Here is a 24,436-nt window from a genome sequence, read left to right as displayed (position 1 = left end):
GTCATCCGGGTGCAGACTCAGTTCTGGCTGACGCTGCATCCACTCTGACCTCACAAGGTGTCCCAACCGCACCGCACCGCCCTGGGGAGAAGGGGGCTGGCTCCTGGGGGAGGGAATGACAGACTCAGTGTCTGGAATGCAAGCGATGCGCCGCCCACGGCAGATCCGGGAGTACTGTGTATCTGCATTACTAACATTTCATGGGGACAGTTAGAAGAGTCGTAAAAGATTCCTTGTGGGGAGCTTGTGCAAAACTCTGGGTCCCCCTGGTTCACACTGCTAGGTGGGTGAGGACAACACAGAGGAGGGCGGCCCTCGGGACAAGACCTTAAGGCAAGGAGGGCTCTGAGAGAACAGGAAGCTGGCGGAGGTGGGTGGAGGTAGGGATTTTGTGTGCTGACAAGTGGGAAATTCCCCCAAGGGAGCCACACAGCCCTCTGCTTCTGCCTGCTTCCAGAGAGCAGACCCGTGTTGTGCAGGGAGAAGAGAATAAGCTTCTTAGGAATTCGGGCTCTGCGTTCAATTGCTGTGTGGCCTTGGGTGAGTTGCTGACCTCTCTGAGCTAAAGATCCATAAACTGGGAGACAGTGAAGTCCCCAGAGAACAGTAGATGTTTATGTGAAGTCACTTTCACATGTCTTGCTCTCCTTGTAAAAGGGCGATGACTCAGTAGGGGTAGTTTTCAGGAAGGGAGACTAATTCCTGTACGTTGACATTTTATTCAAAAATCTACTTCACCTCCCCTCTTTCTAGTCCTCTCTTCCAAAGCTCTGGTTCTTAACTGTCTGTTGGAATTTCTAATGTATGTTTGGAGAGCTGTCCATGCACCTGCTGTGGCACACGCATTATTCTATTTAATGCTTATAACAGCCCTGTGAAGTGGCCATGACTGGTAGTATTGCTCTTTTCCTGGGGAGAAAATGAAAGCATCAGAAGATCAAGTGAGTGGTTCGAGACTGTACTGTGGGAGAAGGCCGGGTGTGGACGCTTCCATTCGGTCAGCAGAGCCCAACATCCTGTTCATGAAGGCTTGGACTATGAGCCAGGACCTCTGCCCAGATCACATCCGTGCACCGTCGCAGGAGATGGAGCCCATCCAAGTTCCTTATTCTAAAGTACGAGTTCCAGCCAGGGACGGTGACTTCCTCCTGTAAAATGTTCTGGGCAGTTTAGGGTGAACTCTTGTTTAGCACAATGGGGCAGGGGTGGGGGCAGGGATGTCGTAATTTTAAATATGTTTTTAAACTGGCATATTGCAGAAGCCAGTCTTCTTAGTGTGCACAATGAGTTTTGGTGCGAGTGGAGAGTTGGGGAACCAGGAGTCCCGTCACCCCAGGTCATCCCACCATTGTCCCCTGTGTCATCCATTGTACCCAGGCCCTGCCTCTGTTCCCGGTCTCTGGAAACCACAGATCTGTTCTCCAGCCCTCAGCCTTGTGTTGTCCAGAAGGGCAGACGCATGCGATCACACAGGATGTGGTTTTCTTGCCTCTGGCTGCTCTCACGCAGCCCGTCTCCTCCGGGATCCACACCGTCTGAAGCCGCTGCTACTCTGCCCCCCACAGATGGACCGCGGTTTGCTTATCAGTGCAGTCGGCGAGCACTTGGGCCAAACTGCTGTGAACCGTGGTGTGCAAGCTTTGTGTGGACAACAGTTCTCATTGCTCTTGGGTGAATACTCAGGATGGGGCCGCGGGCTCCTCAAGGCAGATCCGCTTCATCTGCTGCTGCTGTCCAGAACGGCCCCCCATTTCGCGTTCCTGCTAGCGGTGTTTGAGTTCCAGTTGCTCTACATCTTCGCTGGCACTTGGTGTGGTTTTAAAAATCGCAGCCATTGGCTATGCTCTGGACGTGGTTCGAGCCTGTGCCTCCCAGGTGCGTGTGCCTGGATCGTGGAGGGTGGAACCTCCCGGGGCGGGGCTCACGGAAGCGATCAGGTCACAGAGGGCAGCACCTCTGGAAGCGATGGATGGAGCTCAGGGACCCTGACAATGAGCTGTGAGATGACAGCAGGTCTGGTCCCCGCATCTCTCTCTTCATGCCCCGCATGGGCTCGCTCCCTTCTGCAAATGGCTGCTCCCCCTTCTGGTCCCTGCCACGTCGTGACACAAATCACTCCCCCAAAGGCCAGGCCCAGCAGGAAACGTGAATGAGTAAAGGGAGCCGGGTGGCAATTGGCCTGTGACTCCCACTTCCTGTTCCTGAGAATCACTTCTACCCAGTTCTAACTGACAGCTGCCAACCTGGAACGTAAGCCCAGGGGTGAAGGTCATTAGATTTTTAGGGAAAAACTGGAAAATTCACAGCCCCTGAGTCAACCCTCTCACTGCTAAAAGAAAGAGTTGAGACAGGCGGTGAAAGTGCTTTTTCTAGGATTCCCTAACCAGTAGCCGCACAGTGCGGCAGAACCCATAGCCAGCTCCTTCCTCTCTACTCAGTACTGATCCGCTCTCAGGGCCTGTATTTGCTATGCACAATGGGTGTAACAGTTTAGTGTCTTATTACAAGGTGTCCATTGTCTCACTGTTCCCTCCAAACCAGGAAACCACTTTTGAGGGGAGAGGACAAGGGTCTATGTCAAAACAGAGCCAGGTGCTGGTGTGAATGCAGAGGAAGATTGAGAAGGAAGAGCCAGGTGGATGATGAGAGAGAGGAGTGGCAGGGCCCGGGGGGGAGGAGCCAAAGGAAGCTCCAAGCTGGGGCGCAGGTCCCACCCTTCCCCCTCTCAGGTGTTCTCTCCACCCTCTTCAGACTGACAGATGGTTCTGTGCAAAGCCAGGATTTGTTTTCACAGAGCTGGCTTGCTCTCTGGAGTATTATTACACATTTCTCCTTCCACACCTGAGAATGTACGCAGTTGTTGAGGGAAAACACCAGATCCAGAAAAAGTGGTCTCCTTTGCTTATAGGCAGTGTGCAATGACAGTGAAAATAATGATAACACAAGAATTATTCTAAAGACTACTTATTTTAAATATGTATTTGAAAGGCAGAGAGAGACAGAGAGATCTTCTTCTGTTGAAATGTTTCAGGTGCCTGCAACAGCGGGGTCTGGGCCAGGCCAGAGCCCGGAGCCTGGGACTCTCCTCCCGCAGTACCAGGGATCCCAGCACTCGACCACCACCTGCTGCCACCCAGATCACACGTTATTGGGAAACTGGATAGGAAGCAGAGTTGGGGTTTGAACCCAGGTCCTCTAATATGGGTGTTACTGATTTTTTAAAAAATCTTATTTATTTATTTATTTGAGAGGAAGAGTTAGAGTGAGAGAGAGAGAGAGGCAGAGGGAAAGGTCTTCCATTTGCTAGTTCACTCCCCAAATGGCTGCTATGGCCAGAGCTAGGCTGATCTGAAGCCAGGAGCCAGGAGCTTCTTCCAGGTCTCTCACGAGGGTGCAGGGACCCAAGCACTTGGACCATCTTCTACTGCTTTCCCAGGCCACAAGCAGAGAGCTGGATCAGAAGACGAGCAGCCAGGACTAGAACTGGCACCCACAGGGGATGCTGGTGCTGCAGGCGGAGGCTTAGTCCACTACCCACAGCGCCAGCCCCTGGGTGTTACTGATTTTCAAGGGCTGGGCAGTCTGCTGAGAGTCCAGCGTCTTTGAACCATTGACTGCTCTGCGCAACCCTGTGAGGTTGAGATTGGTGTTATCCCCACTGCAAGGAGGCAGACCCCGAGGCTCTGGGGATTATGAGGACTGCCCAAGGTCACAGCGAGATACTGTTGGAGCAGGAATTGACCTAAGTTTATTTAACATTGAAATCTGCCACCAGCGCACTGCCCAAACCATTCGCTCATGTACACACTCTCTTAGTTGTCACCACATCGAATATCACTCATTCTACTGCCCCGTATTTCTGTGACCTGTGAAAACGTTTTACCACTCCCTCCCCATGAGATACAGTGGTGCAGGCTCTGAGCCGCGGCAGAACTGTGACTCTAAGCTGGTGCCTTCTGGGCTAGCTGCTTACCCTCTCTGGGCTGTGATGTCCTTTGTCCCTAAAACGAGGTGCATGGGCTCAACTTGCTAGTTCATGGAGAGACTCTGTGAGACAAGGAAGTGGATGCCCCATAGCACTGACTTGATTAGCCAGCTCTTCTAAATGGTAGGGCCTCAGTTATCACACTTCTCCCAACATCAGCAATATTGAAGAATTACCCAGCGCCTTCCAGAACTTTCCAATTCAGTACTTGCTAGCAGTGGGAGGCAGATTTAATGACTTACAGTTTGAAGCAAAGCTTTATTACTCTATCTGGATCAAGTCAAGGAAAGCAGCTAAATATATTTGTTACAGGCTTGTGCTTGCTCACAGAAACCATCGGGATAATAAGATCATGCCTGAGAGTGTGGACCGGGGGGTCAATCATCCTGATTTAATTTCTGATCACTCCATGCATTGGCCTTGTCACCGGGTTGTGTGTGGTTCTTTGCTTCAGTTTCACAGGATCAGCTGTGAATGCTTGCGTAATAAAAAGCTACAGCGCCAGAAACAAAGAGGATGTCCAGAGGCAGGCAGGTGTGCTGTGTCTCAGCGGCCGGAGGGTCAGTGCTCTGTGATCCTCCAAGCCTTTCCTTAAGGCCGCTGGTGAGGTGCTTCTGAGCGAGGGGGAAGGGGGCAGTGGACCCTTTCCGAGACCACAAAGCTGCTCAGAACCTCCCAGCAGTTTTGCTTTGGTGCTCTGCGTGATCACAGGCTGAGATGCAAGGGAGCCTGGGAGAGGCTCTGGGGCGGAAGTCAGCAGGGAGAGGGGCTGTGGGCAGGGGACAGAGACGATGCGTACAGAGGACTGGGCGCCGTGGCTGACGGCAACAAGCACTTGATGGACGGGACAGTGCTTGCCGCCTCCGTGATCATGGGATGTTTGAACTGCAGCAGGGACGCTGAGCCTTGGTTGCGATGTTCTGTAGGGGTGAATGGTAGAGCCAGAGCAAAGCCCATTTTGCCATCAGACTGAAAACTCCATGGGGGGAGGGTCTAAGTCTTTCTCATTTACGATTCCAGTGGGATGCCTAGAACAGAGATTACCACATGGTGTTGCTATTTGGTAAATGAATGGGTAATACCATTGGATACATTTCTTTCACCATTTTCTCACAAAAATATTCAGTGCCTATTAAATCCACATAATCAGGTTAATAGTTGTCTCTTGCTGTGTCCTAGATTACTGCCAATTTAGCAGCTTAGAATAACCAACATCGCCTATCTCACACAGTCTCTGAGGTCAGGTTTGGACAGAGAGTTTGGCTTAGGGTCCCCGGTAAGGAGTTAAGATGCCATCCAGACACCAACCAAGGCGGGAGACATCTAAATCTAAATTCTTGGCTGCAATTAGATGGTCCACTTCGAAGGTGGTGCAGCCACTTGGCTGCTGGCTGGAGGCCTCCGCTCCTCCCCGGGCAGACCTTCCTCTGGGGCTGCGTCAGAGGTCTCATGAAATGCCAGCTTTGCAGCAGAGGAGCGAGGAAGCCGCTGCGATGCCTTCCGCGACTAGTCTCCACGGCGTCCAAGGTCACTGCACAGTACTCTCACGGCGTCCAAGGTCACTGCACAGTACTCTCTTCCTTAGACACAAGTCACTGGCAGTCTCTGCTTTGTGAGAAGAGAGTTGTCAAAGAATCCAAGGGCACATTTTAAAAGCTCTTCTGTTTTGTTCAATGCCGTGTTTTTGCATCTGGATTTGCTTGAAGCATAGAGCAGGTGCTTAAACACAGGTGGCCCCAGGTTGTATCTTGAAACATAAAATTTGTTGTATTTTTAAGAAAAAAAGAACACAAAATCAGTTAGAAAAGTTAATATTTGTTTATATTGGAAAATGCAACAAAGTTTTAAAGGCACGAAGAATAATACATAATCCTGAAAAACAGAATGTTCTTAAAAAATTGATTTCCTAACTTATCCTTCAATGTTTTTTCTATATATTTTGTCTATGAAGTCTTTGATAGTTTGTTCATCTGACAGTGATAATAATATTTTCTATGGCAAGACCACTAGGAACAAGATTTAATCTTTCTTCCCTCATGATTGATCAAAATTTTTTTAAAGCTGTATTTATTTATTTGAAAGGCAGAGTGACGGGGTGGGAGGATGGGCAGACCTTCTGGTTCACTCCCCAAATGCCTGCAACAGTGATGGGCCAGGCTGAAGCCAGGAGCCCAGAACTCCACTGGAGTCTCCCCCATGGGTGGCAGGGGCCTAAGCACTTGGGCCATCACCTGCTGGTTTCCCAGGTGCCTTGGCAGGAAGTTGGGTAGGAAACCTCTGTGTTGGGTCTTGAACTGGCCCTCCAGTATGAGACAGAGCTGTCCCAAGAGGCAGCATAACCCACTACACCACAACACACCCTCCAAAATTTGTTTTTTTATTATTGTCTGTTTGGAAAAGTTTCTTTCGCCTTCACTACTCAGAGGCATAATGTTTTAGGATTGTTGTGTGAAGACTGAGAAATCATATGAATATATGGAGCTCAAAATATTCAGAAACAATCCAGTTAGAAATGAGCAGAGGATCTGCGTGGACGTCTCTCAAAAGGAGAACTACAAACAGCTAACAAATACATTTAAAAATGCTCAATATCGCTAGCAGATAGAGATGCAAATCGGAACCGCAGAGAGGTATCGTTTCATTACAGCTTGAATGGCTATTATCAAAAAGACAACAAATAGCAAATGCTGGAGAAGACATGGCGAAGAGGGAACCCCTATCCACTGAGGGTGAGGATGCAAATTAGTGCAGCCATTATGGGGACCGCGATGGAGGTTCCTAAAAAACTAAAAATAGATCCACCACATGACTCAGCTATCCCACTTCTGTGTGTTTACCGGAAGGAAATGAAATCAGGATATGAGAGCAATACCTGCACTCACGTGTTCACTGCAACTCTCTCTACGACAGCCAGGATACAGAGTCCTCCTGCGTGTCCATGGGTGGATGAATGGATACATAACACGTGTCATGTGTACACAATGGAATATTATTGACCCACAAGGAAGAATGAGATCCTGACATTTGTAGCAAAATGGATGGGTCACTATGTTAAGAGAAATAAGCCAGATGCAGAGTCTCTCATATGCAGAAATTTTAAAAATAAGATGGTCGATCTGCACATGGAAGAGTGATTACTAGAGGCTGGGGAGGGTGGGGACCAGGTAGAGGGAAGTCGGGTAATGGGTATGAAAACTCAGAAGTAGCAAATTCTAGTGCTCCTTGGCACAGTGGAGTGACCATGGTTCGTAATCATGAATTATACTCTGTATAAAGAACTGGGAGAGAGGACCTGGGAGGTCCTAGACTCAAATAAAGATAAAGAAATGGGAGGGCTGGTTTCCTCGTTTGATCACTTTATGCTATGTATTTATGTTGCAATATTGCACTACACTGCAAAAAATGCACAATATTACATGTTAATCTATCTTCCTATCTATGTATCTGTCATCTAAGTATCTTTTTTTTTTTTTTAAGATTTATTTGAAAGAAACAGTTACAGAGAGATGGAGGGAGAGGCACAGAGAGAGAGAGAGATCTTCCATCCAATAGTTGACTCCCCAAATGACCACAACAGCCTGGGGCTGGGCCAGTCCAAAGCCAGAGCTTCATACAGGTCTCCCACATGGGTTCAGGGGTCCAAGAACTTGGGCCATTCTCCACTACTTTCCCAGGCACCTTAGCTAGGAACTAGATAGGAATTGGACCAGCCAGGCCATGAACTGAACTGGTGCCCATATGCGATGCCAGCGTTGCAGGCAGTGACTTTACCCACCATGCCACAACACTGGCCCCATTAATCAAAATCTTTAAAAAAAATAAAATAATTTTTAAAATTGAGTACAGAGGCCAGTGCTGTGGCATAGCGGGTAAAGCTGCCATCTGCAGCATCAGCACCCCATATGGGCGCCGGTTTGAGTCCCAGCTGCTCCACTTCCAATCCAGCTCTCTGCTATGGCCTGGGAAAGCAGTGGAAGATGGCCCAAGTCCTTGGGCCCCTGCACCCATGTAGGGGACCCAGAAGAAGCTCCTAGCTTCAGATAGGCATGGCTCTGGCCATTGTGGCCACCTGGGGAGTGAATCAGCAGATGGAAGATCTCTCTCTCTCTCTCTCTCTCTCTCTCTGCTTCTGCCCCTCTGTAACTCTGCCTTTCAAATAAATAAATAAATCTTTTTTTTAAGTATTTATTTATTTCAGAGAGAGAGAGAGCGAGAGAGAGAGAGCGAGCACTGTCATCAGCTGGTTCACTCCCCAAATGTCCATAACATGTGAGGCTGGACCAGGACACAGTCAGGAGCCAAGAACTTCTTGGTCTCCCATCTGGGTGACAGTGATCCAACTACTTGAGCCATCACCAATGCCTCTCAGGGTGTGTATCAACAGGAAGCTGTTATCAGGACTGGATCCTGAACTCGAACCCAGGCACATCCCAAGCAGTGGGTGTCTTCAGTAATGCACCAAATGCCTATTTCCTTTTATTAATTAATCCCTATTTCTTTTTATTAATTAGATGATGAAGTAACCCAATAGTTTATTCTTTACTGTTATTCAAGATCCTGTCATGGTCTTTAGGGTATGACCTGTGTTCTCTCTTGACAGAGAACTCACCAGAATTCTCTAGGTCAAGGTGCATGAGATGTCACTGGAGGTCACCTGATACGCTGGAAGTACTTTCAGTATGAATGCTGCTCTGTGTCTTTGCACATGTGTTTGCTATTTGTGGAACCGACACCCTGAAATACACACAGCGTTTACTGGAGTGCAGTCACGCCTGTCCGTTTACTCACGGTGTAGGGTTTGGCGGCCTTTGCACTACAGTGTCAGAGCTGAGTAATTGTGGCAGCAACAGCACTGCCTACAAAGCCTAAGCAATGTACTAAAATTCACAAAAAACCTGCAGACCAACCCCTTCCTTGGGGCAGTGAGAGACCCAGTTGCCCTCTTGACCCCACTGAAATTTTTTTGCGTCCTTAAGCCACACCACACCATCGACTGCCCCAGGAGCCACCTCCCTGCTCTGCCTGGAACCTTCCTCTGCACGCCCACGGTTGGTAGTGACGGGTCTTTTTCGTTTCTGCTGTTGTCCCCGGACTCTGCTGACTTCCTGTCAACGGGGACTCCATGTCTTCCCGCGGTGGGCAGGAACGTGGACCCTACGGCCACAGGACTGAACCTGGAGCCCAGGCTGGTTGCTGACAAGTTGTGGAAGTTCAGGTAAGCCACATAACCTCCTAGCGCCTCCATTTTCTGCTCTATAAAATGGGGATATTCCTAATAACTACCAGTGTGAGTTTTGAAGAGGGTTATGGGTATTGCAGGACTTATCTTCACCCAAAACTCATGCAAATGTTTAAACTCTGATGTCTTAATATTAATGGTTGATGGATTAAGGGTGGAACCTTGATCTAAGTGTGGCATCTGAGAGGTGGGTCTGGTGAGAGGTGTTTAGAGGCGTGCCCTCAGAGGGTGGTTCTCGCGAGAGTTTTGATTATTTTGAAACTGAGTTTGGCCTAGGTTCTCTCTCTCTTCCTGGTCACCATGCCATCCTGCCTCTGCCGCTGCCATGCGCAGCCCCCACAGACACTGGACTGTGGGATCTCCTGATCCTGAGCTGTAACCTCCCACTGTCACATGAAATAAACTCCCAAAGAAGCTCTTCTCAGGGATTTCGTTAAAGCAATAAAACACACACACACACACAGACTAATACTGGGATTAAATAAATGGATGTAGATAAAGCCCTAAGAACAAGGCCTGGCCCATGGTGAGCTCTGCGGCTAGGTTAGAGTTAGCTATTAATTACTCAATACTGTGTCTTCACAATCTAGCACAAGGACCTCAGCAAGTTTCTCTCTTTAACAAGTGAATTTGGCAGGGCTGGGGAGGGGGTTGGGGATGAAGCATTTGTAGAATGGAGACTTTATCTAGTTGAGTAAATAATGAGTATTTCATACTGTTCTTAATCTTTTCCAGACGCTGCTGTGTTTAAACGTTATGGACTTTAAGCTTGTAAGCTTGGCTTACAAAACAAAGACAAATCAGGTCTGCAAGTGTTTGAATCATTTTAACAAATTAATTGTTTTTTCCCCCTGTTTAGTATCTGTATTGTGCTGCCATGGCCCAGGTGAGACCTAGACATAGTATGAGTCCTATACCAGCAAGCTATTGCCACAATACTGCCTTGTATCAGATCACCCTAAAGTGCAATGACTTCAAAAAACAATTGTTCATTCTCACATAGGCATCTGTATATTGGCTGGAGCTCAGGTCATCTGAGTTGACCGGGGCCTCAAGTTGTGTATTGCATCTGGGTTTGGTCCACGGGTCTTGTCCTTAGAGGATGAGCATGTGCCTCTCATGATACTGTCAAGTACAAGAACAAAACCCACTGTGCAATCCCACTTCAAGGATTAGCCTGCTAACATCCTGTTGGCTGACATAAGTCACGTGGCCAAGTCCAACATTAGTGCTGCAAGGAAGAATATTCCATCTAGAGCAGGAGTGGGAGCAGAGTGCAGATTTTCTGAACACTTAATCTGAGCTATCCCAATAAAAATTACAATGAAAATCAAGCTAAAGTATAAAATAGAATTGTGACTTTCAAAGGGACAAAGACATGCAAGTACATGTGTTGAAATGAAAAACAACTTTTCTGATCATTTCTTTTGACTACCGAGGAGGGGGTATGGGGGTATGTGGCTTTAATTGTGTGTTTGCTCTGCATGTTGGGCGAGTCCATGTGTTTCAACTTTGGACCCTTGTGCCCAGCACATAGTAGGCATTTGATAAAGTTTGTGAAAGGCAGTGATTGGATTTTATAAGTGCAGAGCAATTGCATCAGGGTGTGATGACGCTACTTGCCCAGTTGCATGTGAAAGCCCACGCGACTTCTCTCACCAACTCCGAGGGCTCTCTGGAGGTGGCGCCTAGTTTGTCTGCTCCTCTGCTTTGTGAATGAAATCATTTTCTCAGCCTGATCATTGCTCAAGGAAATGCTTGCTTGGAAAATAATCCAAAGAAGAATGTAGACAAGCAAATAAATAGTTCAATGAACAAAAGATAAAGTGTGAATTAAAACCAGCTTTCAGAGCCTAACATTCTCTTTTCATCTTTTGTTTATTCAGTAATTATACAGTCAATTATAACCTGTACAAAAAGTTTTATATGCCTATTAGTCTATAAATATCTACAGTATATATGTATTTATAGATAAAGGGGGAGGAGATACTCAGGACTGAGCAAACATGTTCTGACACAGAAATAACTTTGCAAATACTGTGAGGTTCTGGATCTGCCATCACTGGTTTTTCCTGACCATGGGGAATCATAACCACCTTTTATTGAGAACCCAACAGGTACCACCCATGGTGCTAAATGAACTGTTTCTCCCTCTGTTCATATTGTTTTTCACCCATACAACAATACTGCCCCCACACCTACTTCTCTTCTACAGAGATTCAGGAAGTAGCTTGAGCTTGTATTTGAATTCCAAGATTTTTCAGGAAGGAATCGGGCTGTGTTAAAACAGGTCTGGCTGCAGGGGAGGACACTATGGCCTCGGCCGACAGAGTAGGCATGTTAATATCCCCCTGGCTACAGCATCTTTATCTCTTGTGCCAGAGTAAATGTCACAGAACACCAACCCCGGGGGAGCAGCGTTGGGTGCAGCCCTTCAAATGTTTGCGATGTATTTCCATTCTGTTCTCCTTCGGTTACTTGGTACACAGCTTCTTTTATTAGATGACTAGGATAGGTGTGGTAAATAGTTCACCTAGATCATCAGGTGCCTCTGGTTTGAAAATGCTGGCTCTCAGCGCTGTCAGTGAAACCCAGAGATGAAATCTTACAAGCGAAGGATAAAGGTTCAAGTAGTCTCCACTATGGGAAGGGCTTAATTAGCCGTGATTTTTAAAGCAGTATCTGCAGATGGAACAGATAAGATGTCTCCTGTCTGTCTGGTGCCTGCCGTGTGGGGGCAGCCTTAATTGAATCATGACTGTTAGCTTTCCTTGGCTGTGAATGAGGGCAGTAGCAGTTCTGATTCGGGTTTAGAAATTGTCCACAGGAAGATCAGGATGGCTTTGCTATCTCTGCTTCAGCCTGGAGATTTCTGAGGGAAAGAGCAGCAATCAGCCAGCTGGGTAATGACAAAAACAAAACAAAGCAGCCTTTTCCTAACTTCTAGGGTTTTCTGTTTTGTTAAAACATGCATTTAGGTGAATCTTTGTTCTACAGATACAGAAAAAATACAGGCCAACGGGTTTCTTCCTTTCCAGTTAAGAACAACCTTTAAAAGGCATCCAGGAAGAGTTGGCCCTGCTGTCTGAATTGCTAGTTGGGAGAACAAAAGAAGCAAGGGAAAGTTTGACTTGACTTCCTCTGCAATTTGTTTACATCATCGGAGCAGAAAGAATCTGGGGCCTGGCTCTCCACTTCCTGATGGAGACAGGGGAAAAAGAGAGAGAGAGAGAGCCTGGAGTGGGATTCGTGGGGATGCAAAGCGCTCCAAACGCCAGCGGCTGCAGCCCCAAGGGCAAAGGGAGAGGCCGCCGAGGAGCGCAGAGGCTGTGATGGCCAGGGTCCCCCACGCCGCCCCTGCCCCAGCCCTGGGGCTGCAGAGAGGCCGAGCAATGCCCGCCTGTGGCTAGGGAGTCCTTGGACCGCACGGCGTCTCAGCCCTGGTAATTCAAAGACCACAGTGTTGCCATGCAGTAGCCTTGAGCTGTGAGTGCTTCCTGGGCAATCCAGCGCCATGGGACTGGATCCAACGATCAGGTCCTGTGCACCTCTGCCCGCAGCCTGCGGAGTCAACCAATCCGGTCAGGCAACTTTCTGGGGGGTGGAGGTGTCCAGGTATGTACTTTATCCCTGGCAGCAAACTTCTGGGATTTTAGCCTAAGTTGTTTTCTGTGTCTCTAGGATCTTCTGCGCAGAACGTCTCTATCCCACCCACCCACCCACCCACCCTCACTTTTTCTTTTCTTTTCTTTCTTTCTTTTTTTTTTTTTATAAGAAAAACAACTCCAGGCAGCTGAGCTCATTCGATAATCGCTGTTAGCTTCCTGCCACTTGCATTGGGGCGGGCGGGGCCTGGAGGGGGAGGAGAGGAGGACCAAGGATTTAAATGGAAACCATCAGACTGCTGTCTTCTTCAGAAATCTCCCTTATGCGGTTTTCTGGACATTCTTCAGCCGAGCTCGGCCCTTGCTGGCCCAGGCCGGAGAAAACCACAGCCCTGCACGGACGCGTTCGGCTCAGCCCCTTCCAGGGGCAGGAACGCCGAGGAGATGGCAAACCGTGCAGATGGGTGGGAAAGACACAGGTGGAGACTCGGGCCAGAGCCGGTGCGGGGTGTGGGGGGGGTGGGGGGGCCCTTCCTCGGGAGCCTGGGTCACTCTTCCTAAAGTACATTTTTTTGGTGAATTACTGTGGCACTCAGAGGACAAAATGCCGTGCAGTAAAGGCCAGAGGCTGCTGGAGGGATGCACCCCTAACACGCGGGGGACTTGGAACTTCCCGGCTTCTGTGCATAGCTGCACCTCCAGTCTGCAGGGCAGGTTTCAATGCATCCTCTTGTCTAATCCCTGCTTCCTGCCAGGCTGCCCTGGGTCTTCCTTTGAAGGCTCAAACACTCAGCATTCAATTAGCCCTTTGAATCCCCCTCCGATGCCCGCCGGGCTAAATACGGTCGAAAGTGTTGTTTTAAGTGGAGCTGATCTGGGGGAGAGGTAACGTAATCTTCTGAGTGTGCAGAAGCCGAGAAGCAAGGTGGCAGTCATTCCTGCGAGCGCTAGGCACGGCCCGAGTGCCTCTGCTCACTTCTATTTTATGGGCATAGGAACATTGCAGAGTACAAAGGGCTAGTGCATACAAAGGGCGCTTGGCGATTCTTTTTGCTTGTTCCCCTGTACTTCTGTAGCATGTTTACAAGGTTAATAAGCACGCTTTTCTTCACGGTGTGCCGTAAATGCTCCAACTACTGCTTGCACTTTGATTTGAGCATCATTCAAACGGCCTGAATGGAGCAGAGGTAGCCTTTGTCTCTCATTGATTCGGAAACAAAAGCCGCAGGGAAGAAAGTTTACTTTGCCATTCAGCAGCAGATGGACGCGTAGGTGATCAATTCAACCAAGGATCTGACGCCTTTTCATCTTCGGAGAGAACTGCCCTCTAGTTATGACAAGGTGGGGTTTGGCTCTCTAGTTTGCATTTATCCTCCTGTGCTCTGATCCAACAGGCAATTATGCCAGCCACACACCCAAGTTTCCAGGAATAAGAAACAGCAACCTGTGGAAGAGAGCGGCGTCAAAGACAGAAGTAGTAAACGGGCAGGCGTTTGGACAAGCGGTTAAGGTGCCCGCCCAGCCCGTGCGGGAGCGCCTGGGTTCCCTCCCTGCTCTGGCTGCTGATTCCAGCTTCCTGCTAATGAGATCCTGGTTGGCGTAAGTAGTTGGGTCCCTGCCACCACCAGGGAGACCTGGATTGCGTTCCCAGCTTCTGGCTCCAACCGGGGTCCAAGCCTCGGCTGCTGTAGGCATGGAGAGAGGAGAGAGAGCTGGCAGATGGGGACTCTCTCTCTCATTCCTTCTCTCTGCTTCAAGGAAAAAAAAAGCATTTAAGTTGTGTTGAGTCTGTGGTCTCTTCAGTGAGTAATTCCAGGGGCATCATAAATCATTTTCCCTCTCCCTTGTTTTTCCCAATGCCTCTGGCGCGGAGACCGTCATCCTGCGCACTACAGACGGCTAGTTCACTAGGGCCAGGATCCTTGTTTGCTGGGAAGAGGCGGTGTGCATTTGTAGGATGCTGAGCAGATTCCCCAGCCCCCCCCCGCCCCGCCCCCACTGGGCTCCTCCATTCATGGTGTTCGAAGCGCCCCCTAGCGCTGTCCTCTAGAAGGGGAGGTGTGTCCCCCCTCCCCCCGCCCCGCCATGCTGAGAACCTGAGCACCAGGGAGCTCTTGGCACAGGATCCTGTTGGAAGAAAGGTGAGGGCCGTTTAGCGGCGCTGAACCATGGGATGGTGAACGTGGCTGGTTGCAGACCCCGTCACTGCACGTGGCATTCATAGCGTTCACCTGAGAACCATGAGCGAGGAAGGGAAGAGACTCAGAGGGTGCAGGGACAACTCCAAAGCCACCGGCAGGCGAGGGCGCGGCTGGGGCGCAGGCGCGGTCTCCCTGCACCTGGCCTGGTGGCCAGCCTCTCCCCATAGACTTTGCCGTTTGTCTCACAACCTTGAAGTAACATGTGCGTGTTTACTTTTCCAGGGGACACAAAGGGGCAGGTAGTGCAGTAATAACACAGATGCACTTCAGAAGGTGTTGGGAGGGTCACGGGGGCCACAGCGACTCCTTCATTAAGTATCTGAAGAAGAGAAGTGAGACCTCGAAGCACATACTCTGAGGCCTGTAAAGCTAGGGTTGTTCAGTTTGGACTTTCCCAAAGGTCACTTTCAAGACATGAAGGTTTTTTTTTTTCTTCAAGATTTTAATTATTTATTTGAGAGGCAGAGTTACATGGAGAGAGGAGAGACAGAGAGAGAGGTCTTCCATTCACTGATTCACTTCCCAGATGGCCACAACGGCTGGGGCTGCACTGATCTGAAGTCAGGAGCCAGGAGCTTTTTCCGGGTCTCCCACGTGGGTGCAGGGGCCCAAGCACTTGGGCATCTTCTACTGCTTTCCCAGGCCACAGCAGAGAGCTGGATGGGAAGTGGAGCAGCCAGGACTCAAACTGGAGCCCATAAGGGATGCTGGCACCGCAGGCGGAGACTTAGCCCACTACACCACAGCGCCGGCCCCTACTGCATTGTCTTAAAAGCTTCCTACATACACCACTGGGAAGCTAGCCCCTCACGAAAGGTTTGGAGCAACAGTAAGGGTGTCTGGAAGCCGCCCCCACTGCCCTGCTGTGCTGGCTTCCTCCCGCCACCTCGGAGCCCTCCCTGGCGCTTCCAGCCTGGACCTTCTGTGTGCCGTGTCCACGCGGCCTTCCTTCCTTCTGCATCCAAGGGGCAGCTGAGGAGGTGCCCTGGCCGATCCCTGGAACGAAGCCAACTAGGAAACGTTCTGTGTGGTCAACGTGGCCCACGCCTCTCCCTCCACTCTCCAGGGCCCTGCTGTGTTTGCTTTCCGGATCCTCTGTCTCCTCCCACCAGAATCTAGGCTGTGAGTCCCGAAGGCTTCCTCTTGTCTCAGTGCCCAGAACAGAGCTGGGACCCTGGAGGCGCCCAGTGACTGCTGGGGGCTGCAGGTGGATGCCTTCTTGCCCTTTGTAAACCTTTGCCTTTTCATGCGCGATAATATTATGTTTAATATTTAAATGTCTCAGCATGACAAATTAAGTACTCCAAAGGTTCATCACTTATTCATGTTAAGTAATAGGTTTTGTGTTGAGTACAGTTTAATGAAGAAAATTCAAATGGTCTCTCTTGGCCTCATGATCAGGGAAGCCCTAGTGATGTTTAAAAAAACAACTCAAACACACATGCTTGTAGTTAGAAACCTTACATTTTATAGGAAGGCATGAAAAAAAAAGTGGAAGAGGAGCTGGTATTGTGGAGCAGTGGGTTAAGTTGCCCTTTGCAACACCCATATCCCATAAGGCAGTGCTGGTTCGAGTCCTGGCTGTTGGCTTCTGATCCAGCTCCCTGCGAATGTGCCCCGGAAAGCAGCAGCTGCTGGCTTTGGGCCACCCCCATGGGCGATCCAGGTGGAGTTCCCGGCCCCCGACTTCAGCAAGGCCTACTCCTGGCAGTTGTGGCCATCTGGGGAGTGAACTAGCTGGTGGAACATTCTCTCTCTCTCGACATTCAAATAAATAATAAATAAATCTTGAAAAGAAAAAGATGACATTCCCCTATCTACTTTCCTAGTTCCTATCAGAAAAAGGAAATCCTTATAACCAAGTTCTCTTTGTGCTAGAAAACTTTTCTATGCCTACAGGGTATATATTTGCTAGCAAACATGTATTTCCTTACATGGCTTTACTCCTTTACTCACACACTCACCAGAGGAGCTTTCTGCAACCCTGGTATGATTTCTACTCGGGTGTTTTCACACCCGTGGACTGAATATTTCTCTCCTCCTGACTCTGCCTCCCCTCCTCCACCCACCATTCAACCCCCAGCCCGCGCACAGCAAGCCTAATTACCTACTCCATGAGTGAATAACTAAACTGGGGCATTCTTATCTAACAGGAGGCATTATGCTTTTATTAATGCACCTGTACAGAAACAGCGTTCCTGCACCATTAGGGAAAGGCTTCAAGAGTCATATTCAATGAACAACTATGGTTGCTTTTTTAAAGATTGATTGTGTTCTAATACGCTCACAGGAATTATCCCACGGGACCCTCAGGCTAATCTCGAAAGTGGTATTTTAATTTCTGTTCTTCAATTGAGGAAATGGAGACTCAGAGACGTTACACCCAAACTGTCCAGTAAGATTTGAGTATTGGGAAAAAGCTGTGCGTCTCTGCCCTGTTTATAAATCTTTTCCTTTCTGCCAATTTCAAAAGTCAGCTTGCCATGGACACTGCAGCTCGGCTCTAAAGAGCAAAATTTCCCTCTATCATCAGTCATGCCACCAAGATACACTTCAAGTTCCTCTAGTTAGTACAGCAGGTAAGGAAAGGAATTGAAGAATTCAAACAGAAACCCAATCCAACAAAACACCTCCAGCGCAGCAGAAATTTCTAGATGTTGTCAAATCAACCTGCATGGCTTTCGAGAAGTAGTCAGGGCTAGGTGTGTGGCACAGCAGGTGAACCTGCAGCTTGCACTCAGAGCGCTTGTTCAAATCCTGCCACCCAGCTTCCGATTCAGCTCGCTGCTAATGCCCCTGGGAAGGCCGTGGAAGATGACACAACTGCTTAGGCCCCTGCCACCCTCATGGGAGGCCCAGATGGAGTTCTGGTTCCGCCGGGCGCAGATTTGACTGCTGTGGCCATTTGGGGAGTGAAGCAGCAGGTGGAAAATTCTCTCTCTCTCTCTTTCTCTCTCTCTCTCTCTCTCTCTTCCTTTCTCTCTCTCTCTCTCTGTTGCTCTGTCTTTAAAATAAATAAATAAATAAATAAATAAATCTTTAAAAAAGAGAAGCTGACTTGGGCATCTCAGAACCAAAACACAGGAAGTAAATTGTAAAGGACACAATGACGTGAATCAAACAGCCATTTCTTAGGGGAAGCAGAGAGTCTGCTCTCTGCTGCTTTCCTGTCACCTGCCAACGTGGGGAGGGAGGACTGGGGCCAGAAGATTCACCCAATGGCCCTATTTTCAAAAAGAAATAGTGGGGCGGGCGCTGTGGCGTAGTGGGTAAAGCTGCCACCTGCAGTGCTGGCATCTCACGTGGGCGCCAGTTCCGGTCCCTGCTGTTTTACTTCTGATCCAGCTCTCTGCTGTGGCCTGGGAAAGCAGAAGATGACCCAAGTCCTTGGGCCCCTGCACCAGTGTGGGAGACCCGGAGGAAGCTCCTGGCTCCTGGCTTCGGATCGGCGCAGCTCCAGCCGTTGTTGCGGTCAACTGGGGAGTGAACCAGCGGATGGAAGACCTCCTCCCCACTCCTGCCTCTCCTTCTCTCTCTGTGTAACTCTGACTTTCAAATAAATAAATAAATCTTTTTTTTTAAAGAAATAGCTGAGGTATAACTCATTTAAAAAAAAATTAAAAACCATTGAATTACACATTTCAAATGGATGAAGATTACAGGATGTAAAACATATCAGAAGTATGCTGTTAAAAAGAGACGAAGGAGCCAAAGTCACTGCTGCCTTGTCAGTAGTCTGCAAGCCGGGTGTGTGTGTGTGTGTGTGTGTGTGAACCGGTCTAGGAGTCCAGCACGCCGGGCTGCGGGAGACTCACAGGTTACTGTTTAATTTCTGTAGAAAATACGTGCCCAGCAGGAAACGGTTCTCTGCTAAACAGACCACAGAGCACGGGTCTCCTGCACGGAACGACCGGAAGGAGAGCGAGCCTGCTGGCCGCCGGGGCTGCCCTGTCTTCCCGGGGTGGATCTTGGAGGCTGCGCGGCCTCCCTTGCGCTCCGCCTGTGGATTCTGTCCTCGCAATAGCAGCCTTGTTCTGTGGCTGGGATGTAGAGATTTATGGAGGCAAAGTGTGAGAGGAACTATTTCCAAAAGAAATAACCACAGGAACAGTGGGAGGGAGGAGGAGGAGAAAGGGGGGAAGGGAGAAATGCAGGGAGGAGAAATTAATTTTTAGGACAGAATAAAATTGACTGTATTTTCATCAACACATTAAAACTAGACTTCAACAGCTATCAGCTGGTGGTTCCTGAAGACAGTCATCTGCTGGGCCTGGACCAGAGGCGAGAGCCTGCCGAGGAGGGGGGTGGGCAGGGAGGTCTTGCAGCCATGGCTCAGTCGTGATGGGAGGCTCCGTGACTGGGAGGCAGAAACCAGAAGCTGGGACTTACGGCGACCTGCGAGCCGCCAGCCAGGCCCAGGGGAGGCTTCCTCACCTCTGCATGAGGAAGAAGGAGATCAAAGACCCCGCATTAGGAACAAAGGACAGCACACTCTTTTTCAATCCAAAAGAAAACAACAAATGAGACTCTTTTCTGAGACATACAGGAGCACAGGCCCTTGAGGTACCTTGGGGTTCACCAAGGGGCTGGTGAAGCTGGTCAAGCCAGTGCCTGCAAGGCCAGCATCCCCTATGAGCCCTGGTTGGAGTCCTGGATGCTCCACTTCCCATCCGGCTCCCCGCTAATGCACCCGGGAAAAACAGCAGAAGATCCCCAAGCCCTTCCGCCCCTGCCACCCACGTGGGAGACCTGGAGGGAGTTCCTGCCTTCTGGCTTTGACCGGCCCAGCCCTGGCAATTCTAAGCATTGAGAGTGAACCAGAGGATGGGAGATCTCTCTCTCCATCTCTCCCTCGCTCTCTTTCTGTAACTCTGCCTTTCAAATAAATAAATGAATCTTAAAAACAAACAAACAACAATACCAACACACTCTTTATTGGTTTAAGGCTCAGATCTTGGGGAGCAGTGGTATAGAGGAACTTTGGGACATGTCATTCTGGAACAATCCATCGAACTGGGTATTTCTGATTGGTCCACTGTTTTCATACGTAATATTTGACCAACTTTTATATAAAGTTTTATTTCTTTGAAAAGCAGAATGACAGGGTGGTATCTTGCATGTGCTGGTTCATTCTCCAAATGCCTGCAATAGCCGAAGCTGGGCCAGGCCAAGCCAGGAGCCAGGAGCTCCATCCAGGAATCCCACATGGGTGGCAGGGGCCCAAGAACTTGAGCCATCACCTGCTGCCTCCCAGGTGTGCATTAGCAGAAGTTGGATCCAAAGTGGGGCAGGAACTAGAACCTGGCACTCTGATGTGGGGTGTGGGCATCCTAAGCTGTGCCTTAATCACTACGCCTGCTCCAATAGTTGACTAACTTTTGAAAAAACTGCTAAGTTTCTGCCTGTTCCTGCTTCCTCATTCATTTCAGATTTTATGACCAAAGAGAACTTGGCCTCTTCCCTTGCCCGCTGCTGCTCATCCTGTCATCCTTCCTGGCCTCCATAGCAGCAGCCTGCACCGGGCACTCAGCTCTTCAGTAACAGCCTGGGTCCATCTGGCTCTAGCCCCTTTCCCCATTGTGTAGAGCCTGTTGTTTCAACCTCTGAAACAGGTGCATGAGGGTGCTCTTTTTAAAAAAAGATTTATTCATTTGAAAAGCAGAGTGACAGAGAGGGGAAGGGAGGAAGGGAAGGAGAGAGAGAGAGAGAGAGAGAGAGAGAGAGAGAGGGAAAGGAGAAAGAGAGATCTTCCATCTGCTAGTTCATTCCCCAGATGGCCACAGACAGCTGGGGTTGGGCCAGGCCAAAGCCAGGAGCCTGGAACTCTATTCAGATCTCTCTGCGGGAGGCGAGAACCCAGGTGGGTGGGCTGGCACCTGCTGTCTTCATAGGCACATTCACAGCAGTTTGGGTTAGAAGCAAACCAGCACTTTGATATGGGATCCGGGCTTCTGACCAGTGGCTCCATCCCATCATCCCATCCACCTGCCACAGCACCTGTTTGGGGGTGGGGCGCTTTGTCCCTTTTGGTCACTACACTATCCTCATTGCTCAAGTCAGCACCTGACAGGTTATAAACATTCACAGATGAATGAGCTAATGATGGTGTCCACTGTTGAATAGCGGACACTAACGCGCTAGGTTGCTGTTGAGTAAATAGAAGATCACTAAGAGAAATTCACCAGGGGTCAGTGTTGCGGTGCAGTGGACCGCACTGCTGCTTGGGATGTCTGCGCCCACGAGGGAGTGGCAGCTTGAGTGCGGGCTGCTCTTCTTCCAATGCAGCTTCCTGCTGATGTGCCCGGGAAGGCGGTGAATGATGGCCGAGTACACGGCTTCTTACTACCCAGGTGGGAGAGCTAGATGGAGCTAGGAAGATCTAGAAGCTCCTGGCTTCTGTCTGGGTCAGCTCTGGCTGTTATGGCCATTTAGGGAGTGGAACCAGTGGATGGAAGATCTCTCTCTCTCTCTCTCTCTGTGTGTGTGTGCGTGTGAATGCCTCTCTCTTGGTCTTTCTCCCTTTCAACTAAATAAATAAATCCTTGGTGAAAAAAAGAAGAAATTAACCAAATTCATTCAATCAACAAAGATCTACCCTCATCAGCAGTACCGAAGAAAGCTGACATGCTTTCTGACCAGCTAAAGCTCAGTCCACTGATGAAACTGTCCAAGAGATGTGTCTTTACAAACAGTACTGCTGGCGAGAAGCATCGAGAACACTGCGAGTGTGGCTCGGTAGGGGAGAGCTGGGAAGGCTTCTCCGAGGTGGTGGCTTCAGAGCGGACAGCAGAAGCAGGGAATAGTGCCAGGCGGGGGAGTGGGCAGGAAGTTCAGGCAGAAGAAACTGGATGCAAAGGCCTTGAGCCCCTGGGTGGGGACTACTCCTTTGTTCCTGTCCGTTGCCAGGGTCCTAGTGCCACCCATATCAGGTCTCTAGTTCCCTCACTCCTGAACTTCATCTTGGGTAGGATATTGGGGGTGCTTTTGCTTCCTTTCTAATGCAGAGGGGACGTAGTGCAGACTCACCATTCTGGCGGGATCTGGGAACCACAGTTTATGCTGCGTGTCGCTGGGTTTCTGCTCCATCCCTGCTTGTTTTCTTCTCTTTCCGGTTCTTCCACACTGGCTGGTCATTACAATTTCGAGCTCCCCCTGGGTGAAGTGGACGATTTCCTGGAAAACAGCTGTGCGAGGCGCCCCCACCCGTTCCCCACGCGTCTCGGAAATAAACATTCCCCCTGCAGAAGAGTCTCCCCGTGTCTTCCTGCTCAGCATCTCCCTTCCATTTGACATGCCTGCTTTGCACGGCTCTGCAGGAGCAATCTAGAACAGGAGTAAAGGAACCAGCAAAGTGCGGATGGTACTTTATGTATTCACACGTCCTGGGACCGGAGGCTTGGGGTGCTAGTGTGTCCCCCCCCCCTCCCTGTCGATCCACATCTAACAAATGGCAGGTGTCATGTCTGACTCGAGAGCCCATGCTTTAACCATTGGGCCACAAGGACTTCCCTTAACTTCAGAGTCCCCTGCTGCCTGCTACTGTGTGAAGACACTGAGCCCCATTCTTTTTTTTTTTTTTTTTTTTTTTGACAGGCAGAGTTCCTGGTCTCCCATGCGGGTGCAGGGCCATCCTCCACTGCACTCCCTGGCCACAGCAGAGAGCTGGCCTGGAAGAGGGGCAACCAGGACAGAATCCGGCGCCCCGACCGGGACTAGAACCCCGTGTGCCAGCGCCGAAGGCAGAGGATTAGCCTATTGAGTCCAGGACAGGTAAAGGGCCGATGATCGGTTTTAGAGCGACATAGGGTGACAAGGTACTCTCTGCTGGCATGGGGCGATGTCTCAAGCTGCTGTCTCCTGGGTGGGGAACTGAGTATATCTTTAAAAAAGAAAAAAGTGTAGTGCTGAATATTGAGTAACCCATCGTTGGGGAAGGGAGAACCAAGAAAGAAATAGAGGGGGTGGGAAGAAGAGAGAGGAGAGGGAAGCGAGAGAGGAACTAACGCGGTCCCCTGTGTCTAGGAAGCAAGAGGGTTTCTCAAGAACTTAGAGAAATAAGCCAGAGGCAGAGACGAATGTGGGGCATTCTCAGTCCTGCGTGGAGGCTAAAAGACTTGATTTCCTAGAAGAAGAGTTGAACAGTGGTTTCCAGAGGCTGCAGGGGACGGGGGAGAGGGACAGAGGCGGGCTGTTTATCAGGTGTGAGAAAGCTCTTGGATGGGAGCCCTGAGTCCTACTGCTTCGTAGCACGGTAGGGGGACGGCAGCGGACAACAGTTTATCACATCTTTCAGAAGAGCCGGGAGAAAAGTTCTTGAACTTTTGCAACAGTGTTGCGGGTGACAGATATGCTAATTATCCTTATTTGATCCTCACACATTGCATCCAAGTATCAAACATCACAATGCACTCCACACAGAAGAACAATTAGCACCTGCCAATTAAAAATTAAAATAATAAAAAGAGAACTTCCTGCTGGAATGGCTGAGCTGCAAGTGTGGTTTCCGTCGTGCACCACTCTGGCAAGGAGTGCCTGCCCCAGCCTCCAGGATTCGATGATGGGCCTTGGCTACGTGAGGACGGGGGTCTTACCTGAGCCCCACCGGGCGGTTCCTAAGGAGGCGGCAGGGATGGGTAATTCTCACAGGCTGTAACCCAAAGTCCGGAAGTGGGGCTGGGCTCCTCTGCTAGAACCCATTCTACCTTGACCGTGCTCACTTCCCGGATGGACATGGGCTGGGAACTCCATTAGGTCTCCGTTCTTCCCTCCCCTCCCCACCCCTCCCCTTCTCCATGGGGGCGCTCATCCTCACGCACAGGGTGCCTAGTGCAGTGTCGGGCACACAGCAGGTGCCCAGCAAGTAAGTGTGGGATCAAGAGGCGAAAGGCAAAGAGGAAACGCATCCCTGGTGCCCACCGTTGCTCTTGTCATGTGAGCCGACCTCTGAGCCTGCGGGAACCCGCCTTCCCTCTTCTGGGCTTCCTGAGGGGGTCCCACAGTCAATGCCTGCTTCCCCGTCCAAGCTCTCTGACAGCTGGGAAATGAGACTGAAGAATAAGCCGGCGTGTCCGCTCTCCCGCTAAGAAGCACACGCATCTACAGGCCACTGGGCTTCCCATTCAGAAGCAGAATTGCACGCACCCTCTCCATCCAGCACACAGGCTGCAAGCACACCTCCCTCCACCTGAGGACAAGGAACCGCGACAGCTTGGCCCTTGTCTTCCTCCCAGATCTACAGGCCAGGCCGATCCTCCTGCTGTCCCAGGGTGGAGCCAGGCCAGGGGCAGGGCAGCCAGGGGTTTGGGTGCCGGGCCCTCTCCTTGGGGGAGAGGACACCTGCCCTCCCAGCTGCTCAGCCAGCCTCACCTAGGCCCAGGGACTTGCCAGGGGGCTTCGTTCTACCCTG

General features: G+C 50.0%; 2 long non-coding RNA genes across 4 annotated transcripts; one reads left to right on the top strand and one right to left on the bottom strand.

Moving 5' to 3' along the window:
- LOC127487355 (uncharacterized) lies at positions 1–18,617 on the top strand. Of its 3 annotated transcripts, none has more exons than XR_007914147.2 (5): positions 1–540; positions 9,129–9,200; positions 9,960–10,028; positions 14,224–14,428; positions 18,376–18,617. It is a non-coding gene; the product is annotated as an uncharacterized lncRNA (long non-coding RNA). The 3 variants fall into 3 exon arrangements; XR_007914145.2 differs by having other exon boundaries at positions 8,962–9,200; XR_007914146.2 differs by lacking the exon at positions 9,960–10,028 and having other exon boundaries at positions 2–540; positions 8,962–9,200.
- LOC127487358 (uncharacterized) lies at positions 13,019–22,447 on the bottom strand. Its single transcript, XR_007914154.2, has 2 exons — positions 22,057–22,447; positions 13,019–14,273 (listed from the first exon to the last, which is right to left on the bottom strand). It is a non-coding gene; the product is annotated as an uncharacterized lncRNA (long non-coding RNA).
- Positions 22,448–24,436: the final 1,989 nt, after the last annotated feature.

This window comes from Oryctolagus cuniculus, chromosome 11 (assembly GCF_964237555.1).
Source record: "Oryctolagus cuniculus chromosome 11, mOryCun1.1, whole genome shotgun sequence".
Classification (NCBI taxonomy): Eukaryota; Metazoa; Chordata; class Mammalia; order Lagomorpha; family Leporidae; genus Oryctolagus; species Oryctolagus cuniculus.
Note: the sequence above shows the minus strand (reverse complement) of the source record. Positions and strands in the feature narration are given on the sequence as shown.